Genomic DNA, 12,916 nt, shown 5'->3' on the forward strand with positions numbered 1-12,916 from the left:
GCAAAGAACACACGAAAAACAGAATCTGTCAAAAACAGAACAGTCTGTAGTAATCTGTAGCTAACGCAAGATCTGGAACTGCAAAAATTTTAAAATAAATTGCTGGAGGTGAATAATTTATCTGTTAATAATCTTAAAAAAGAATTAACTAAATATCACTTTCTAAATAAAAATGACAGCAATTCTCGTGAGCACTAAAGTTTCTGTTTTTTACAGCAAGATTAAAAAGACTTTCCCCAAGTCTTCCCAACGGTTCTACTTGGCACAAACACTAATTAAACACAAAAAACACAACCAAAACAGAGGCTAGATAAATTATTTATTACTAAACAGGAGAAAAAAGCAAGGAATAAAAATAAAATTGGGTTGCCTCCCAACAAGCGCTATCGTTTAACGCCCCTAGCTAAGCATAAAAGCGAAGATAGATCTAGGTATCTTTAGTTGGTAATTCTTTAATGAGACATCTATCACCTTTAGGAGTTTCTTCCCATTTATAAATAATCAAACTTCTAGGAACAAAATCGGAAAAATCATTAGTAGCAAAATGGTTCGTTAATGATAGCATAAAGATTAGGATGAATACTTATAGATTTGAGATCCGAAGTTTCTTTGCTAGAGGATTCACCCTTATTTTTAGGAACATACATAAGCTTGGCAATTTTAGTTGGAGGACTTGGAGTATTCTTTACGGAAGAAAAAGAGGTTCCCAAGTTGGTAATGATACCCTCAAGTTTATCGATTCTAGTGGAATCATGATTTATTCTTTCATTAACTATGGGTTACTTCTCCTTAATATTTTTCAAAGTGACTCCTACTTTAGATCCATATTGATAATTTGGTTGTGGATCTTTTTATCTAAATTTTCAATTAACTCTACGGTAACAACTTTATTTTCAATAATTTCAAGTTTTTTGCAATACATGCTCCAAAGTTAACATAGTGCCATTAACCAAAAAAGGGGGTGAGCGAAACAAATCTATCATAGCATTATAGGAATAAAAAGTGTGGCTACCCAAGAAATTCCCTCCGGTAATGGTATCAAGGACATATCTGTGCCAAGGAATAGCACCTACCTAAGAATTGCGGAGAAGAATAGAAGTAGATTGCTTCCTGGTAGATCTATTTTGAGCATTGCAAATTCTATACCAAGCGTCTTTTAGGTTTTCTCCTTCCCTTTGCTTAAATTGAGAACTTCATTTTCGGGAGACAACGGAGAAGATAGGGGACTAGCCATAATGAAAAGCAAGCAAACCAACACACAAGCAGACAAGAGACGGGCAAAAAAGAGGCAAATGAGAAAGAAGAGGAGGACGGAGAGAGAGAGAGAGGGCGAATAAAACGACAAGGATGAAGTGGGGGGAGAGGAAAACGAGAGGCAAATGGCAAATAATGTAATGCGGGAGATAAGGGTTTGTGATGGGTACTTGGTATGTTGACTTTTGCGCAGACTCCCTGGCAATGGCGCCAGAAATCCTTCTTGCTACCTCTTAAGCACTGTGTTGGTTTTCCCTTGAAGAGGAAAGGGTGATGCAGCAAAGCGGCGTAAGTATTTCCCTCAATTTTTGAGAACCAAGGTATCAATCTAGTAGGAGGCCACGCATGAGTCCCTCGCACCTACACAAACAAACAAACTCCTCGCAACCAACGCAATAAAGGGGTTGCCAATCCCTTCACGGTCACTTACGAAAGTGAGATCTGATAGATATGATAAGATAATGTTTTTGGTATTTTTATGATAAAGAGAAATAAAGATGCAAGTAAAATAAATGGCAAAGGAAATAACTAAGTATTGGAAGATTAATATGATGGAAAATAGACCCGGGGGCCATAGCTAGGTTTCACTAGTGGCTTCTCTCGAGAGCATAAGTATTACGGTGGGTGAACAAATTACTGTTGAGCAATTGACAGAATTGAGCATAGTTATGAGAATATCTAGGTATGATCATGTATATAGGCATCACGTCCAGGACAAGTAGACCGACTCCTGCCAGCATCTACTACTATTACTCCACACATCGACCGCTATCCAGCATGCATCTAGAGTATTAGGTTCAAGAGAACAGAGTAACGCTTTAAGCAAGATGACATGATGTAGAGGGATGAACTCATGCAATATGATATAAACCCCATCTTTTTATCATCGATGGCAACAATACAATACGTGCCTTGCTGCCCCTACTATCACTAGGAAAGGACACCGCAAGATTGAGCCCAAAGCTAAGCACTTCTCCCATTGCAAGAAAGATCAATCTAGTAGGCCAAACCAAACTGATAATTCGAAGAGACTTGCAAAGATAACCAATCATACATAAAAGAATTCAGAGAAGATTCAAATATTTTTCATAGATAAACTTGATCATAAACCCACAATTCATCGGTCTCAACAAACACACCGCAAAAGAATATTACATCGAATAGATCTCCACAAGAGAGGGGGAGAACTTTGTATTGAGATCCAAAAAGAGAGAAGAAGCCATCTAGCTAATAACTATGGACCCGAAGGTCTGAAGTAAACTACTCACACTTTATCGGAGAGGCTATGGTGTTGATGTAGAAGCCCTCCGTGATCGATACCCCCTCCGGCGGAGCTCCGGAAAAGGCCCCAAGATGGGATCTCGTGGATACAGAAAGTTACGGTGGTGGAATTAGGGTTTTGGCTCCGTATCTAGTAGTTTGGGGGTACGTAGGTATATATAGGAGGAAAAAGTACGTCGGTGGGGCAACGTGGGCCCCACGGGGGTGGAGGGCGTGCCTAGGGGGTAGGCGCGCCCCCCTACCTCGTGCCTTCCTGGTTGATGTCTTGATGTAGGGTCCATGTCCTTTGGATCACGTTTGTTCCGAAAATCACATTCCCGAAGGTTTCATTCCGTTTGGACTCCGTTTGATATTCTTTTTCTGCGAAACTCTGAAATAGGCAAAAAACAGCAATTCAGGGTTGGGCCTCCGGTTAATAGGTTAGTCCCAAAAATAATATAAAAGTGTATAATAAACCCCAATAATGTCCAAAACAGGATATAATATAGCATGGAACAATCGAAAATTATAGATACGTTGGAGACGTATCAACAGGCACCTTCCATCTCCTCCTTTCTGTGTACTTGCCTCGTGTCTCTCATACGGTCCCACAAACGTGTAAACTCTCGCCCCTCTTTTCATCGATCTCACAACCGCACACTCCTCCCCCTATCTAGCTAGTAGCTCGGCCTCTCACACCACCACCTAGCTCCATTCTCTCTATTTATCCGTCTCGCTGGGCCTTATTTGCCTGTAACAAATGGATGTACACCGACCGATCTCCCACTATACATATAGCTATCTAGATCCTTATAACTCGTTTTCCCCATGTGTCGATCGATCTACCTCATTAGCTATGTCCCTCCCTTCCCTCGACAAGCAACAATTGATCTACCGATCTAGTTAGGTTTGCTTAGCAAACACATGGTTCCCCTTCATCATCCATGCATGCGTCCCGACGGATCTATCACGCACAAGCACACACAGAAACACATCCCCACTTTTATTGATAATATTGCAGTTCTACCCTCAGTTTGTCTAGTAGGCCTCTCCCACCATCTTCGAGAAGCAACTCCATCACCCATCCAGCACTCTAGCCCTCTCCCTCCCTCTCTCTCTCTCCTCTCTCTCTCTCTCTATCCCAGCCTATTTCCCATCCTTCAGTTATGTATGGATGTCGACCCATCTCCCTCAACACATAGCTGGGTCTCTCCTTCTCAACACATATACGAGTCGTTCTACCTCTCTAGTTAGGCCTCTGCCCCCCCCCCCCCCCCCCCCCACACACACACCGATACATCGAACGCTCTAGTCATGTATCCGTGCCACACACAAACTTGCCCTGTGCCCTCTGACGTTCTGGTAGGTCAGTCACCCTATATCTTTGACTTGCACACACACAATTTTGATGGCTCTCTTCATCCATCTCGCACCCACCCACTTGATCCTCTCTTCGACTCTATCAATATCTATGACCCCTCACTCTCTTCTCGTGGATCGCCCCCTCTGGCCCTCTCTATATGATATGGATATGCCTCTATTTCACACACATTTCATGCAAAAATTTGTTTGAGATGTCATCGACACATATTCCCACAAATACATTCACAAAATCACCACCCCCCAAAACAAAAAACACTCACGAACGCACACGCCATCTGTCTAGGTTTGTATCTCTCTCTCACACACACACACCCACGTAGGTGAGGGACATGCACGAAGAGAAGAGGTTCACGCATGGCGCACGTACTCCCGTCTCTTTCCCAACCACACCCGCGCGGGTACATGGTGGAGCTCATTTCTACACGAAAAGGCAGCCCACGTGGTAATTTGACATGTGTACTAGTTGTCCACTTGATGGAGGATCGTCTACCATGGGCGAACAAACAAATTGCGACTTGACGTGTTATGTTAAAAGAGAGGCAAACCATGTGGGGCCTACCTTAGAGGCAAGGCTCTATACCCTGGAGTACTTTTGATGTGTCCCGTCAACTCGCAGAATGAGGAGAAGCTTGCTTAGTACGTTGTCTCCCCCGCCCACGGGCAGGGTGGCTCACAGGATGAGGTGAAGCTTGCTTACTAGTACGCCTTTACGCCCGCTCCCTTGCCCATGCGCGCGGTGGCTCGCAGGACAAGGAGAAAATTTTACTACTCCCTCCGTTTACTCCTCGTCCCTACCTTGGTTAGAGAGATTATCATATTGTTTGAAATATATGTCCTTTAGTAGATTTCAATATGAACTACTAGTACATACTCCAAACATTGATGTATATCGATGTATTTTAGAGTGTAGATTCACTCATATTGCTCCATATGTAGCCCATATTGAAACGGACGTAATAGTACGCACTCTCCCTCGCCCTCGACCCTCACCCACGTGGTGGACGTGCAGCAATTCATTCGGTCTCATATAGCCAAAACGATATATACTGCAGTACCATTATTGCTCGACTTCTCGAAGAGGCAAAGAGCCAATCGCAAGGTTAATATTTTGGAGATGCCAAGCTCAAGATTTATAGGAGAACGAGTAGTAGGTGCCGCGTCATTTATAAATAACGTTGTTTTTCTTCAGTGGCACATACGCAATATAAATAGGTTCATATGGAGAGAAAAGGAAACCGCTCCACTATATACATAGGCAGGACGAGCCTACACGGTTGCTTGCTGGGGTTGCTCTCTTCACTCTTCACACTCTCTCGCACAAAATGACTGTGGCCACATCTGTATCATCCCGGCGGATCACGTCCGCTGGGGGAAGGGGTGGATGCCATCGCCAACGACGAAACCCCACTGCCGGCACGTCCCGATCAGGGGTTCCTGCCGTTCTCTCTCACAAAGCTGGTGAGGTTGCCTTCGTCCATTGCTCACTGCCGTGACGTGGGTAGTTGCCTACTCCCGCCACCCTCCTCTAGGTAGAGCTACGTCCCAACATCCCTCAGGTACAACTCCCTTTACAGCCGGCTTGCACCACTGCTCCAGCTGCCCACATCACTCCATGTGGATATTTCTCTACTTATTTGCCCCGCACATACCTCTACTGGCTTCTACATACTGTATTTGTGATGAGTTTATGTCTCATCAACTAGTCCCGGTAGTCTTATTCTAATCATGCTTCTTCAATTTCTTTGCCACAGTGATGCTCATCTCGATTTTGGTGAAACTGCACAAAATGATCTGATGGTCAAAGGGTTCCAAACTTCATTTCTTCGGAAGCTCCAACATTGCCAGAAAATTAAAGCCTGTTTAGGCCTTGTTTGGTTCATAGGATAGGAATTTTATAGGAATAGGAAAACCATAGGAAGTGAGATGACATGCATGTCAATTCCTATAGAGAAAGAGATGCCATTTGGTGCATAGGATAGGATTTCTTCCATTGAGTCTAGTCTAATGTTTTTCCCTCCAAAACGTCAAGGATTGATTCCTATCCTACATTGGAATAGGAATCCATTCCTACAAACCAAAGGGCCTCAAAGGAATTTTTCCTTTGAAAATCCTATCCTATAGCATTCCTACAAAAATCCTACAAACCAAAGGAGGCCTTAGGGTTTACGGTTCAATGGCTAGGGACTGTATGGATCATTTTTTTCTTTAGATGTCTCTATTCCAAAATAAGTGGCAACTTTAGTAGTAGTACAACTTTGTACTAAAGTTTGCATAAAGTTGAGACACTTATTTTGGAACGGAGGGAGTACATATTGGCTATGATGTGTCAATCATTGAGATGCAATAGCATGCATGTTAGTCTCCTTTGTATTTGTTGAAATGTTGCAACGGGCAACCTTGGACGCAAGATACATGAAACAGAAGCTGGAAGCTTCATAGCATTGTACAATTTTATCTCGCTGATAAATTACAGTACGTACTATACTAGTACTATGTAAGGAGTTAGGTGTCGCATGGTGTCCAGAAAATATGGTGATAGTATGAGGTGGGTCATGTAATCACTGAGCCTGCGTGTTTTCACTGCTCTCGCACTCCTCCGCTGAGAATGGAGAAAATTGTAATCTAGTAGTACCCCCTTTCACCGAAAGCGTGGGACATCCAGCAGTCCTACCACCTCAGTAATAATGACCAGTGAGCCATCAAATCACATAGACCCAGCAGTAAGTTGGGCGGACGAAGCAACCATCACTCTTGAATCCGCTTCTCCCTTCAACGCAGGCGCCTGTGAGAGGTCGCATTCGCTCTGCCCGGGCATGAATGCGGCACCGATTCTATGGAGCAGTGCTGACCGTTTCGGGCGAGAAGCGCGCGCGGGCGATGGAGGGGCTTTGGGTGGGCCAGGCTGGTCAGGAGCGGGCGTGGCAGTTGTCCCTCCTGTCCCGACCGGATGCCTGAAAACGAGAGGATTCACCTACTCTCGCGGCTAAATCTTACACTACACACCATATCTCTGTAGGAGTAGGTCGATGTGTCGCTCTCTCTAACACACACATGCTGTTAAACACACACACACACACACATGCCGAGGTAAAATGAGTCTATATCTCAATTAATGAAGACTTGCATGTTACTACATAATATAAAAGTAGTATCATAGACTACTAACATATGAATGTTACTAGTCCAAGTTACTCACCACTATGACCAGCCTAGCAATGTAACCAAACGGTCCTTACTCTGCCTTGTTATCTCCCCTGAAAACCCAATGCATGGAGCACAACTACGCGTTGATGCATGCGAGTTAATATGTGGCCCTGCATGGTAGCTAAAATGACATCTCTTAGTTGTTGTGATTAATTGTTGTGTTCAGAGACAGAAATTAGGGCTTTGATTGGAGGAAGGACTGTTCAAGTTTCTCCTTCTCCTCCAATCTGCTTGCACCTCGTTTCGAAAAAAAATCTTCTTACTCCTTGGTCCTGCTTCACCTTCTAACGTGACTTATTACACCTAGACGGAGGGAGTAGTACGAGATACAGTGGCACGCTGACTTAGGTCGAATACAAGTGCCCAAAATTGTGTGCATGTTATAATAAGGATTCACTTAAAATAGTACGTGAGCGAACAGAGGGATCAATTGGATAGTGTCCATGAGCAGCAGCGAGATGTGTGAGGTAAGTTACACCGCTGGCGCTTTTAATTTTTCTTATTAATTTGTTTGTTTCACCCTCTGACTGATGGGACCTAACGCACTACGTGGAGAAAAGTAAGGTGACTAAGGTTGCATTACTTTTGTACTACCAACACTGCTATAAATCCCAAAAGACCTTACCACCAAAGCCACATGACACGATTATGATTTAAATCCCAATGACTCCCACGCAAAAAAAACACGGCATGCTTGTCACACAAATGCAGGAATGTATTAAAGGTTATTTTCCTTGCGTTAAACATAACGTGGGGGTGGTGTAGCTGGTTAGCCTATTCGCTCATCAAACTTGAGGTCTTGGTTTAGATAACTACACTTGAGCATAATTTTGTTTTTGTTCGACTTCTTTCTTCCACCCAATGATAGGTAGGCTCACATAGGGAAATGTGTCTAAAGATAACAAAACTGGGACCAACACAAATATGCTTCTTGGTTGTTTTTGTTCTTTGTTGCAATAGACTGTGCATCACCCCTTCATACATCGATAGATGCACATGGTGATGGTGCACCCACTGTCCCGTGCAACTCTTTAGCTGTTGTTAATCTAAGGCCCTGTTTGGTTAAAAAATCCCTAGTCCCTACTTGCTTGGTTCCGGGGACTAAACATGGACTAGAGGTTATTAAATGACATGCTAAAATACCATCTTACCCCTAGTAATGAACTAATAGAGACAAGCCGCGATGCGGGGCAGGGGCAACTATTGGAAAAAGTCCCAAAAATACTATCCCTCGGGGTCTTCTTTCTTTAGTCCCTAAAAGTCCCTCCTTTTTTGTTTAGATGGGACTGACACGGACTTTTTTTGTCCCTACACCAAAATGTCCCTGTAAACAAACACCCTCTAATGATGCCGCTGGAAAATTGATGCAATGCCACAGTTAAGAGCAAATTACATGTTTAACGAATTTTATTGTTAATATAATCTCTCTGTTAATATTAATCAATGCCAACATTTGAGAAATGCTACTATCTTGCTTTCTTTCTCATTTAGATAAGTTCGATGCTTCTTTTTGTTGGCTTCTATGTCATCCACCGTTATTGACCACTAGTTGTTTCCTTTGCACCTCTATGTAAACAGGGTTATCTACTTCACCTCGTTGCTATTGTGACCTTTTGTTGCACTGCACAAAACACTTTTGTTTTAAGAGTATTTTGTGCAGTTCAACCAAAATTTCACACTAACAACGTTGCTTGATTGCTTGATCTTAGTGGAACTGCACAAGAGGAGATCTTACTTCCTAATCATGTTGGCAAATTTGGTTCGGATCTTCTTCTTGTGAGTAGTTTGAATTCCGTGTCATGAGAGGTCAGTACTAGCCTTCTTTCACATGATTGTGCAGTGTGCTTTCATATGTTGTTCTACTTATACGCAATGTTGCTTGATTTTAGGGAACTGCACAAATGGAGACAAGACTTCCAATCTGTATGTGCACCATAATATCCCATTGAGGTAAGATAAGGATATTTCACAACTGTTGTCCTATATTTTGCCATTTTCATCTGAAAATTAACATCGTTGTTTAGTGCTATACTTGTGCTCCCTAATTGACATGCCAAATCTTACATTGAAGGTGAAGCTTGTCTGTTATTGAACCAAGTGATGAAGGGGAAGAACAAGCAGAAGAAAAACAAAAATCAACTCCCAGAGCTGTAATGAAGCACCGGAACTGTGATGACACAAGTAATGATATAGTTTTGCATCTTAATTTATTGCTATGGTTGGAACAAGCAATTGTTTTGCCACTGATTTGATGCCACTCTTAATGTAATATGTAATTATCTCTACTTGTGCAAATAGGGATCTTCTTTGAAGATACCATATATTTTAGTGGAACTTCACAAGAAGATGTTGGAAACATTAAACTAATCGAGGAGTATATAGTAAGCATGGCAACCACAGTAGATAACAACAGATGGTTCCGGAGAAGTGCTTGATCTGTATGCTCTACACAATAAGCCTCCTGACAAAGGTTGGTACTCACCCACGGGTTTCATCCATATGATTGATCTTTGTCATCTCTATTGGTGTTGTGCTACTGTTTAGATACTGTCAAGATAAAGTGGTATTGTCTTTGAGAAGTGCTTCATCTGCGTTGTTTTAAATATTTCCTTTCCTTTTTTCGAGAAAACAGGGATGCTAGCATTTAGTTGTTCTCTTGTCTTTCCACAACAGGATCATCCACCTCTGCAGAAGAATATGGAGTACGCGAAGTGCGTAGTTCCGATTATGCCAGGATAAAGAAGCCAAGCCTCTCTTCTTAAGAAGGGAGCACTTGAAGGATGGTTACATTATTGCCCACAAGAACAAACTAACTTCAGCTCAGAAGGACTCACGGATCTCCATCTTTGTTGTTGTGATGGCCAGTACAATGTTGTTTTACGATTCCTTTCAATGAGTTCCATTTTTTTAAATGTGTGCTCTGCATGGATCATGTAGGTTGACTGTTTAAACTGCCAATTCATAGTACAATTTGCTTTATACTAATCACTTTTTTGTATTTATGCAAACAGGGGTCCTCGTCTTGATTTCAATGGGAACTGCACAAAATGTTCACGAATACATCGAATATTATCTAATCATTCATTTCCACCACAAGAAAGGAGGTGCCGATATGTTCAAGGCATTGCAACATATAAAGGCAAAATCATACAAGCTACGCATGAGTTTGGTTGATTTTGGTGGAACTGCACAAAAAGAACAGCTGGTTTATTTAGCACGAGGCGCCATGTCAATGTTCGAATTGATGGCAAACCCTGCCCATTCCACAATCGTAGGCATTTGATATTTTGGAATGCGTAAACCTTGTCAAAGTTTTACTTATTGATGTACGCAAAACAACACACATTTGACATTTTGGAATGGGACAACCTTGTCAAACTTTGCTCATTGATGTTAGCAAGAAGACATGTGTTTTATATTTTCGAATGGGACGCCCTTTGCTGTTAGCAGCATCGATCGATTTTTCTCTATTCTTTAGTTGTGAAGTAAATATTGGCCCTGACATGTGAGTCGCTGAGATGCATAATCATCGATTGTTTCGAATGTTCTCTATGAATTGCCAGGCCTGTGTGTTGATTGCAATGTACAGGAACGCTAAATGTTGTACTCCCTCTATTCCTTTTTACTTCGCATATTAGATTTCTTTCAAGTCAGTTGATTTTACATTGTGAATGTTGATACTTTTTTCTATAAGATTGGTCAAAGTAGAGATAGTTTGACTTCAGACAAAACTTATATGCGGACTAAAAAGGACTGGAGGGAGTACATGTGAAACTGTTGCAAATGAGGTGATCGCCCTAGGAATAATGCTAGTACGTATTGTTTTGCATGTTCATCCAATGCCAGTGATACAAAAATTCAAACAAATCAAACTAAATTCATTCATACACTGCCTGATTTCATTACATTTCATACATTCTTCAACTAAAAGGGGTGCGCTAGAGGTATAATTAATTAACCGTAGCACTCGTGTCCGGCTGAGCCAAACAGAAGCTTCTACTCTAGCAGAATGAGCTTCAGTGACATAACAGCAGGTGTAGTTGTGTCACTTACATGTGGGCCAGATGCCTCTTGGGCCCACATGCCAGTGACCCAACTGCACTTGCAGTTAAGTAACTGAAGCAGCGTCCTTCTCCAACATAGCTCTCCGACTCCACGTCGCTTCCAAGAAGCTAATCGGTCGTCAATGGTCAACCTGCCTAGCTTGGCTTCAATGGGAGGGTAGCAGCGGTGGCCTTACTTGGACCCGAGCGGCGGCGACCTACTGTGTTCTACTCTTCCTTGTTTTCTGCGTGGCGCCGCCTCGTTGGCAATGGGGCGGGGCCTCGATGGAGTCGGCGATGTCCTGTGTCTCGTTGCCGGCGGGGCGGCGCCTTGGTGGTGCGGGGGAAATCCTCCCCGTCGTTGCCGGTAGGTTGGGGACTCGGCTGAGCCGGCGATGTCCTCTGCCTCGTTGTTGGCGGGGCGAGGCCTCGGTGGAGTAGGGCCTCCGCCTCGGTGCCAGCGGGGCTGGGCCTCGGCAGAGCCGGCGGTGTCCTCTGCCTCATTGTTGGTGCTGCGAGGCCTCGAGGGAGTACGGCCTCCGCCTCGGTGCCGGCGGGTCGGGGCCTCGACAGAGCTGGCGGTGTCCTCTGCCTCGTTGTTGGCACCGCGGGGCCTCGGCGGAGCAGGGCCTCGTCGACGCCAGTGGAGCAGGGACTCATCAGAGCCGGCATTGTCATTTGTCTCGTCCTCGGTCTCTCCAAACAGCGCCTCGCCCGCTTCATCTCCCTGTTTGTAGGCGGTCGCAGCCTCCGCCACCCGCATGCGGTACCGCCAGTGCTCGAGGCGACTCTCACGGGCGGAGCGGTACGAGTCGAGTAGCGCCTCGTGCTCCGCCCGCTCCGCGGCAATCTGCTCCTCCGCCTACAGGTGCTCCTGGAGGAGATGGTGGTTGTAGGCAGCATCGGCCTGCGCCTCCCGGAACTGCTCCTCACGCTTCTGCCGCACCATGTCCATGTATTGGGCATGGGGCTCGCCGATGGTCATGGTGCAATGCACCGGCGAGGATGGCATGGAGGAGGGGGTTGGCGCCGGATCGTCGACTACCATGTTCTCCATTGGGACATCATCGTTCTCCGGCTGCTTGCTCACCAGGAAATCGGCAGCAATTTCTACCATCTCCTTGTGGCCCGTCGTCCGCCTGTCCCGAAGAGCGCTGGAGCGCGAGGAAGCCATGGTGGGCAGTAGGGGTGTGGACAGGAGAAAGGGAACGGAAGCGGATGACTGCGGCTATGGCCGGCGCAGCAGTTTATATAGCAATGGTGGGCAGTAGAGGGACGGACGTGTGGCACCGGAGTAGCCACATCGGCAACCGCGTATCATTAATGTGGGCGGCAGACGGACGGTCAGATGGTAGTTGTGTCGTTTGAAGGCGGAGCAATCGCCTGCACCGGGAAGCGGGGCGGGCGCGCTGACCGTTTCAGGCGAAAAACGTGCGCGGCGAGGGAGGCAGTCTGGGTGGGCCAGGGCAGTCAGACTCGTGCTTGGCAGCGGGTCAGTCCAGCAGCCGGGCATGCTGGCTCGCCAGCGAGCTCACCGAGCTGAGCGACGACAATCAGACGATGGATGTAGCTTCCGACCAGGAGCCGGCACCACTGTCCAAGCCGGTTCATGCCGTGTTCACCATAGAGCAGATGCGGTCCACTTCGATGCCCTAATGGCGAAAGAGCTACCAGCACATGAGGACATGTGCTGCAACTTCCGTCTCCTCAACGAGCACCGGTGAACAAGCGAACGGCAATGTTGTCGCGGACATGTGGCCCTATGATCCTGG

Source organism: Triticum urartu, chromosome 1 (assembly GCF_003073215.2).
Source record: "Triticum urartu cultivar G1812 chromosome 1, Tu2.1, whole genome shotgun sequence".
NCBI classification, from domain to species: domain Eukaryota; kingdom Viridiplantae; phylum Streptophyta; class Magnoliopsida; order Poales; family Poaceae; genus Triticum; species Triticum urartu.